This window comes from Oxyura jamaicensis, chromosome 3 (genome assembly GCF_011077185.1).
Source record: "Oxyura jamaicensis isolate SHBP4307 breed ruddy duck chromosome 3, BPBGC_Ojam_1.0, whole genome shotgun sequence".
In the NCBI taxonomy this organism is placed as follows: Eukaryota; Metazoa; Chordata; class Aves; order Anseriformes; family Anatidae; genus Oxyura; species Oxyura jamaicensis.
In genome coordinates, this window is record NC_048895.1 from 108,881,570 (window position 1) to 108,891,615 (window position 10,046).

Below are 10,046 nucleotides of genomic sequence, written 5' to 3' on the forward strand. Positions count from 1 at the left end.
CCCCCCCCCCCCCCCCCCCCCCCCCCCCCCCCCCCCCCCCCCCCCAAGGACAGAGGAACGTATTTAAAAACAAAATAAATTGGCTATGAAAACACAGTTTAAAACTGAAATGAAACCTTTTTCAGTCTAGATCATGTTGGGAGAAGTACAATACTGAAATACTGAAATACAATGCTGAAAAAGGCTGCACTGGGGTAATAGGATTCCAGTGAGATGCCCAGTCACTTTATCATTTCTACCGCTATTTGTTTTCAGATGACAATTACAGAACCCAGATGTGAACCACTGGGAGATTTTATATTAAGACTGGGGTGCTCTGTGAGTTTCAAAGGGAGCTGAAATGCTAGATTTAAAGTTCACTCTTGTTATATGATGTGGTAAGGCTGTTGATAGCCTGTCAAGGCAGCCTTTTAATCTACACACCTCCTAAACTTGGGATAGATTTATTCTGGGGAGAAGGGAGGAGAGCTATATTGCTGTTCTTCATTATGCCTCATGCTTTTCCCCCTTCTAACAGTTAACCTGTAATATGATGAGCCACATGTCAGGAATAATCTAGTAGAAACCATAGGTAATCCCTGCTGAAAGATAACTTGGCTCTTGCCCTGATGCAGCCCTGGATTTAAAATTCCCTGTCTCTGAAATTTTGAGGTCTTCAGTAAACCATGGATTTGGAAATTTCATGGTAGACAGTGAGGAAGAAAATATGAGTTATCCTGGTTTGCCTCAGTTTATAACAAAACAAAAAAGCATTGCAATACAGAAAATTGTCTATGATATTCAAAAATACATCTATGGCAGACAGAAACAATAGAGTTATTTTCTTTCTTTCTTTCTTTCTTTCTTTCTTTCTTTCTTTCTTTCTTTCTTTCTTTCTTTCTTTCTTTCTTTCTTTTTTTCTCTCTTTTCAAAGACAGTTTCAGGTAGTTGACTATGTAGTTGCAATGAAAAGGTATTTCCCCAAATCAAGGAAAGTTGAAGGTACAGTCGGTAATTGCACACATTTCCAGGTAGACTCCCAGATATATTGCTTTCATGTTTTTCATGTACATCTTTACCACACACTTGGCCTATGCTGTTGACCAAGGACTTTACCTTGCTTTCTGTCACTCCCACCATGTAATCTCTGGAGGTGTTTATATCTATGCTAATTTATTTGGTTGGAGATGAGCCCAGCCTCTTGGCTTTGGTGCTCACCCTGGTTGCTCATCACCTGTGTAAAGTGTGGATATGACTCTCTTTGTGAAGATCCTGCCTGCAGGAGGGGGAAAAGGTTGAGGTTCCTGAATACCTCAACTCCTCCGCTGAAATACCCATCATAGCACAGTTTCAGCCATTTGGGATAGAGATGGCCACAAATTTCATTCCTGGTTTTCTTTTTAGAATTATAAAACCTTCCGTGGGCACTGTGGGAACAATTCCTCTGTTTTACCTGAAATTCTCCCAAATGGAAATATTTCAGCTTTTTGAGCTAGCAAGAAAAAGAGAGGGGGGTGGGAAATGAGAAGGCATTAACATGTCATTCTTCAGCATCTCATCCTAAAACAGGTGTATGCAATTGCTCTGTTGGTCTGTTGCTTCACATGTCTCAGCCTGTCTATCTGCTTCCCATTATGAAAATGTCATAATAACCTGATGGTCAATTTTAACCAAATGTGACAGAAGAGGAGATAGAATCATAGAATGGTTTGGGTTGAAAGGGACCTAAACACTGGCCTTGAACACTGCCAGGGATGGGGCATCAACAGCTTCTCTGGGCAACCAGTTCCAATGTCTCACCACCTTCAGTAAAGAATATCTTCCTTATATCTAATGTAAATCTATGCCTTTTCAGTTTAAAGCCATTACCCCTTGTCCTACCACTCTACCCCCTGACAAGGAGTCCCTCCCCAGCTTTCCTGTAGGCCCCTTTAGGTACTGGAAGGTCTCTGTAAAGTCTCCCTGGAGCCTTCTCTTCTCCATGCTGAGCAACCCCAACTCCCTCAGCCTGTCTACATAGGAGAGGTGCTCCAGCTGCTTGATCATCTTCATGGCCCTCCTCTGGACTCACTCTAATACTTCAATTTACTTGTGCTGGGGACCCCAGAGCTGAGCTCACTGCTCCCAGTGGGATCTCACAAGGGCAGAGCAGAGGGGGACAATCACCCTGCTGGCCACACTTCTTTTGATACAGCCCAGGATCTGGTTGGCTTTGTGGGTTGCAAGTGCTCATTGCCAGCTCATGTCGAGCTTCTCATCAACCACCAGCCCCAGGTCCTTCTTCTCAGGGCTGCTGTCAATCCATTCTCCACCCAGCCTGTTTGTGCTTGGGATTGCCCTGGCCCAGATGCAGGGCCTTGCACTTGGCTCTGTTGAACCTCATGAGGTTTGCACAGGCCCACCTCTGAGGCCTGTCACAGTCCCTCTGGATGACATCCCTTCCCTCCAGCATGTTGACCACACAGCACAGCTTGGTGTTGTTAGCAGAGTTTCCAGAAGGATCTTCTCCATGATCTTGCCAGGCACAGAAGTGAGACTGACTGGGCTGTAGTTCCCTGGGCCTTTTTCCCTTTTAAAAAGTGGATGTTATGTTTCCCCTCTCCCAGTCAGCAGGAACTTCACCAGACTGCCACAACATCTCAGATATGATGGTTTAGTGGCTTAGCAGCTTTTAGCTCCTCTAACTATTGTAAAAATTTGGTGGCTGGATGAAAGGTTGGCATTTGTGCCCCACTGAGGGAAAGATTGAAGAATAAACTCTGAAGAAAATTGTCAGGTTTGGCTCGTCAGTAGGCCAGATGCTTGTTGTGTACCTCCAGTGTGGAGGAAGTATAAAGGAAGCACAATACACATGGTTTATAAACTGAGTTACATTAGTTCTGCTGCTCTTGTTTTAATTCAAGATGATTAATTTGGCTGATGCTGGGAGAGATTACAGTGACCAGCCATTTTTGGTGACAGCAAGTCAGAATGGAGCTACCCAACTGCTCAAGGAGATACAAGTATGTCTCTGTCTCATAGTGCAACCAGTGCAACCTACCAGCATCTTCCTCTGTGCTGATCTGGTAGACTTGGTTTGTAATTGATGGAGATAAGGGTGTTTCCGGGACAAATTTCTGGTAGAACTGTGACCTGCTTCAGGTGCTCACCTCAAGATGTGATGATTTGTGTCCAAAAAGTGCCTATTTTTATCCAGTGGCTATAGAGGGCATGTAGATGATGTACATCTCAATTTACAGTGTCTGTAAAGGCAACTGAATGAGGCCAAGAAGGTAGAAATTCATGACCTTAAAAGTAGATGTTGCAATGTTGGTGCCCTCATGAGCCTTCATTAAATGATAGCACCTCATGGTGCCCTCATTAAATATATATGTGTCTATCAGAGTAATTGAAAATCAAGTCAGTACAGCCTCTGCGGCTAAGAGAACAATACAGCTGATGAGTATCTAGCAAATCCTTCAAAACAGCAACTACTAAAATAATGCAATATGGATGGTGGAGATTTTATAGGAATGGATGATTGTCCTTCAGAAGGATAGAGGAAAATACAACTAGAGATGGATGTAACCATTCATGGTACAATGGCATAGCTTATACTTCTGACATTTTTCTTTTGAGCTAAGTTTTCAGCTGCCCATAACACAAGGAGAAGCAACCACCACCTGGTGACAGAAACAACTAAACTGAGAAGAATGGAAGCGAAGTTTCCTTGAGAGACCATGTTATTCTAGCTGAGTGAGCTGGGAGGAGGAGTGAGCTGGGTTTCCAACACAGAAGCTCATCAGCTACCCTGCCTTGGCCTCCAGCATCTCCAGGGCATCATTTGCACAAGTAAATCAAACAATGCCAGGGCTGACACTCTGTTGACAGCACTGTGACATTGGTAAAAGGATCTCTGGCATGTTTTCAGCCTAGGACTCTGCTGAGAAGTTCCTGGGGCAATTCAGTTGTTAACACAGGCCAGGGCCCATTCCCATCCAACAGGCCAGGGCCCATTCCCATCTTGTGCATGGTCATCAGGCTTGGAGGCTGGGAGAGTTTAGCCATATGGACGTGGGCTAGTCCACAGCAATTGACCTTGGTGCCAAAGAATGGTCATACAAACATTTAATGTGCTTGTTTAGATGTAGCCAAAGCAGCTTCCACAATTGTGTCCACCTGGAGAACTCATGGGAAGACTTAAAAGTCCATTTACAGCCTGTCCTACACATACTGTACAGCCCTCACTGTACAGAGCAAAGACTGTCGAGAAGATTCAGAGCTGGATTCACCTGCAGTTTCCAAATCACTAAATCAGCAAGGCCTGAGAAGACCTTAAGTCTCTTTGTGTCTTTGGTTCTTATTAAAACTGCCAACCCAGACTTAATCCACAATGTAGGGTGAGGTGCTGCAGGAAGGATATGGGCAGAATTTAACACCTCTTTGTTCCAGGAGCAAAGCGCTTGTTAGCAAACTGGTAGCTGCCTGCCAGACAAACATTTCATTTCATACAACCACATCAAATCATTTCCAGCTGCACTGTCATTGTGGACACAGAGCGAGGAGCCCAGAATGGCATATTTTGGTTTACTGACCTGGTAAGATCAATGTGTAAATGCCAGAAATAGCCAGAACTCCCAATATGCTACTGACATGGCCCACAAGCAGTGGTGTGGTCTTCAAGGATTTCTTCTATACCAGGAAGATATATTGCTTGTATTTTTTCTGCTAAATTCTGATGATCATCTCATATAGGAACGTGTTTTGTTCAGGTGCTTAAATAGTCACCTGGGGTTGTTCTGCGAGGCACCTGAGACATCCACATGGTGCTGGCAGAGAAGGCAGAAGATGTAGGACAGACCTACTCTTTCCTGAGAGCACCTGGAGGTCTGCCAGCACCCAGGGAATCTGAGGTGCCATCAGATGCTCACAAATAAACATCTGAGATGGTCTCAGGTGCTGGGCCTGCACGGGAGTGTTTGGGTGCATAGGAACAGGCAGGATGGCAAGGCAAATCGAGCGTGTTGCCTGCATCAAATAAATAAGGCAGAAATGTGTTACCTCTATGCTGACGTCAGCACAGCCCACACCAGCTTGTAGGCTCCACAAGGAGCTGCAGGTACGCAGCCATGGCCATGTGCCATTGTACCGTGTTAGCAGAGAGAGGTCTGCTAGTAGGATCCCACCCTGTAGCGGGCATCCCCCCCTCTGATAGGATTTGGCGTCCCACCCTGCAATGGGCCTGTGTGGCTTTGCACAGGCTGTACCTGCCCAGGAGCCTTCAGCTTCAGTGGCAGCACAAAACGGGCAGAGGCTGCAGGATTTAGTACATTGCACGTACCTCCTCTTAATATATATACTGCGCAAAGATACGTGGATGAAAAGCTTGTTTAGAGTAAAGCTGTGTGAAGCTTATATAGTAAGGCTGTGTAAAGTTCCCTTTGCTGTGATTTTAAATATATATATGTATTGTGACATTATATATAATATATATTTTTATGTATTTATTACATATATATCACATATATATATCACATATATATAATATTATTCTGTATTTATTAACTTGAGAGCTCTTTGAGACAGAGGTGGGACAATGCAGAGGGAGAGATGCTGGTGCTGCAACTGGCAGTGACATTGGTGGTAGGGGGATGGCTGGACCAGATAGTCTTGGCCGTCCCTTCCAACCCTAATGATGCTATGATTCTATGATCTGGGCTCGTCTGGGCACCACCACGGCTCGCTGCTATAAATCCCTTGGCCGGGAGGTGGTGCTCCTGCCCCGGGAGATGTCCCTCGCTGCCAGCCCGGAGCTTCACCCTGCTCCGGGCCCACCGCAGCAAGCTCCAGCTCCGTGGGACGCGTGGGGATGGTCCTCTGCGAGGGGTTCTCCTCCTCCGCTCTTCTCGAGAGGCCCAGGAGATGGTGTGCTGGTAACAAGGAGTCTTCTGAGCTCCTCGATTTGTCCCGTGGGCCCTGTGGGGTCTTTCAGGGGAGAGGCATCTCTCCTGAGCAGCACCCCAGGCAAACCTGCGTGGTGTGGGACGCAGCACACGCCACCGGGCAAGGACGTACAGCTCCGGTGAGGAGGTCGAAAAGAGAGGAGTGGGGTGGTGTCTCTGGCCACAGCAGGGAGCTCCTCTCTCTGGGGGGTTAGACCTGGGGGCAGTGGTCTGCGCCTGCAGTGGCTGAGAGAGCAAAGGACTTGGGTCTGGCAGACAGGGCTGCAGCAAGGACAAAGCCTGCTGGAGCTGGGGAGGTGGTGGTGAAGGGCTGTGTACAGTGCTTTCTTAGGCTCCCTCGGTGCCCACAGGCAGGCCCTGTTCCAGACTGGCCTCCCTTTTGGGACCGGCCGATACCCTCTAGCTGCAGGAGAGCACTTCTGGTGGCACCTTGCATGGGGCAGGTGGGGATGGCTCTGTGCAGGAAGACCAAGACCTCGGTGGCAGCTCCCTCGGCTGGGCTCCTCTGCTAACACTGTAGGAACCATTCTGGAGGTCTCGCTCTGCCACCAGCAGCCATAAATGGGAGGAAGGTGAATAATTAGACTGAGAAAAAAGCCCAGATGAAGCGAGGTGAGTCCCAGCCACATGCCAGCTACCTCTGTACCCATGGCCCAGCATCTGTAGTCTGGGGCACTGACCAGCAGCCTGCTGGCTTGGCACTCTTCAAAAACAAGTGGGCTTTAAAAAAATGGACTGGGCATTGCACTGCATTCTGGCTTGCTGTCTTCAACTGGCTTATGCCAGACCCTGCTGGCCAGCTGCTGAACACAACAGGTTTCCCCAAGGGGAATGTATTATTATATATATATATATATATATATATATATATATATAATATGTTATTATTACTATAAAAAAAAATCAGCTTGGCTTCAGTTTCCATAACTTTTGGAAAGACGTGCTAGGAGATTTGGAAAGCAAACGATGCTGACTCTTGGTTACCTGCTGAGCTGGCCCTGCTGGCACTTGCAGCCATCTCATTATAAGACATTTCTTAAGTGAAGCCACAAGAGGTTTCTTGTGCAGTCACTACATGAAAACATTCTTCCAAGTACCCACAAGCATCAATATTGTGACTGCTGGAAACTTGCTCAAGACTTGAAAATTTGGTGGAGCCCCACTGGGCTTGGCTGGTGGAAACAGCCACAAACACCTCCAGCTGTGAGGTGTGGAGGAATTTTGTCACTGCAGTTTAGTTTTGTTCTGTCAGATGGTGCCGATGACAGGAAAGGTGACACAGGGCTCTGTGGCTATGCCACCAGGTTCAGGTACTTGAGGATGTCTTTTTGTCCATCTCCTCCTCTGAGAAATCACCTTCCACGGCTGTTGAGGTGCTTTGCCCTCCAGGTTCAACCAAGTATCTCGCTCTTCCCTCTAGTGAGGAGCACCTGCAGGGTATCCCCCCTGTGCCAGTGCCAGTCCCAAAAAGGGGGTGCAGGAAGAGTCCACCCTGGCCAGGACTCAGCCCTGTGGCATAGAAGCAAACTGGGGATCTGCTTCACATGCACATGTGCCCCTGACCACCACGGGGGATGGAGAGAGTCAAGCAGGAGCAACCCTTCCTTCCAAAAACCCAACCGGTGTCTGTGGAAGGAAGGGAGAGACTGTGGTATGATGTAGGACCTCTCCCTGGCACACAAACCTTGGCTTCGTGTTCTTAGGGACAGGTTCTTGGGGAAAAGGTGAGAAAAGTGCAGCCCTTTATCTTCATCTTAGGTTCTGGTTCACTTAATATGCTGCGAATAGTGCAGTGGGACATCTCAGGGCTGTGTTTTTCAGTCTGTGCTGGAGGATTTTAAGAGTGAAGGAGGGGTGGAGCAAGGAAGCAGGGCTGGAGCCAGGCTCACCACCTCGGTAGAGGGCCACCATGGGCCGGAGATCGTTGCTGTGCCTGCAGCAATGGGAGCGCCCTCGGGAGGAGCGGGTCTCTGCCGGTGGAGTCAAGCGGACATCAAATCTCCCGTGGTTATACGGGTGTTTTTTCTGCATAAACTTGCTAATTGAGTTGTAAAATAAAACTCCAGCCTTCCCTCTCCAATTTCTGCTGCTGCAGCAGCGTGCTAATTTGGTTTTGGAAGGGGGCTGGTAGAAGGTGGCCCTTTGCCAGCATGAAATTGTGTGCGGCAGAGAGAGGGGAGCAGGGACGGGCTGGGGCAGGAGCCGGGGCTGCACCATGTGGGACTGGGGCACTTTGGGGACCTCCTGCAGCTGGGCTGCTGCAAATTCAAGCCCAAAAGAGTTTAGAAGAAGCTGTGATGGAGAACAGATGGGAAGACCAATGCTCATGCACCTCCACAGACACTGGGTGGGGGAAGAGGATGGGCTGGGGGATGCACAGCGGGGCAGGATTTGCTCCTTGGGCTCCGTGTGTCCACGTGTGTGTCACTTGGGGCTGTGTGGGTGTCTGGTGCCTGTGTTTGTGCCTTTGGATGGGATCTGGTGGTGGGAACCCAGCAGCATATGGGAGGACTGGTGCTGAGCAGAGGTGCTGGTCCAGGGCTGAAAAAGGCCTGGGGGGAAATAGAAATCTCGCGCTCTCCATTGAGTCAATAGAATTTTATTTTTTAAAATGATAGATGAGAAAAAATCCCCTTCATTTTGGAGGAGCCGGGGGTTCCTCACGAGTGACAGACATTATTTTTTCACCTTTCACCATTGCCCATGAAATGGTCTGGACAAGAGGAATCCATGCAGAAGGCTCCAGAAGCCATTGCAAGAAGCCCCAATGGACATGCCTGGTATTTTCTAAAGCTCGGCAGTCCTTCCCCTAACGTTGCTCCATCCTTCCCCTGACCCTTTCACTCGACCCTGATGCTTTCCCCAAAGACATTCGGGGAGTCGGAGCCCCCCGTGGGGTGTGGTCTGTGGGTATGGGGCCACTGGTGGAGGTGGGAAAGGGTTAGGGTTAGGGATGGGAGGTGTGGGACAGGATGGGGCTTTCCCACTTTCCTGTCTTTGGGATGGGATTTAACAAGGGGCATAAAGCAGGAGAAAAGCAGGCAGTGAAGGCTTCAGCCTGCCCTTCCTTGGTCTCCTGCCCCAGCCAGGTGAGGGCTCCTGGTGGTCACAAATTGCTGGGCAAGTGGCGACAATTGTGCAAATTGGACAAAGTGTGCAAAAGTAAAGTGTAGAAACCATGCAAACATCATGCAAACACCACTGAAGCCATGCAAATGCCATGCACGTGCTGTGCAAGCGTTGTGCAAGCCGTGTCAGGCGTGCAAACGGCGAGCAAAGACCGTGCAAGTGTGTGAGGCGTGCAAACCGGGACGTTGTCCCGGGAGCTGTGGCAGCTGCTCCCCGCTACGTGCATGGACGGAGCAAATCCGCGGGTTGGCATTAGAAACCCGCCGGTGATCCAGCGACCAAAGCACCTGTAAAATCGCAGCTGAAAGAAATGTGAGAGGCCAGAGTGACAACGCTCATGAGAAGCGATTGTTTGGGGGGGAGAGGAAAAACGCCGTGTTTGTTTTGGCGAAACACCTACATTCCTTCCAATAAATCATCACAGCACTTGTTTTTGTATTTGCGGAGAAATCGCAACAGACATAACCAGGGACTTAAGAGACTTGAAATAACATCCTAGTAAATACCCCACATTGTTATTTTAATCGAGACCCAAGGAAACATCTGAATTTTACCAAGGAAACCCTCCGTGTGAGGGAAAACATCAGCCTGCAGCCCGGGCTTTGTTTTGCTGCGGGCTCCGTGTCCCGGGGCGGGCAGAGGGTCCCCGGGTCCCCCGGTGCCCGGGTCCCCCGGCCGGGGTCTGCGTCCTCAGCGGTGCGGGGAGAAACCCCCTGCCCCGAAGTGCTGGGGGATTGGGGTTGGGGTTTGGGATTGGGATTGGGATTGGGGTTGGGGTAGGGACTGGGGTTGGGGTTAGGATTAGGGTTGGGGGTTTCCCCTGCCCAAATGACGGAGGGGAAGGTGGGGGTGCTCCCTCCAACCTGGCATCGAGGGCTGCCCTCCAAAGCAAGTGCTGGAGGTGTCCCCTCCCCACAACAAGGTGCCCCCACTCCAAATAACTCTCACCCTGCATCATGCGGGTCCCACCTCCGTTCCATTCCTCCCCCCCCCCCC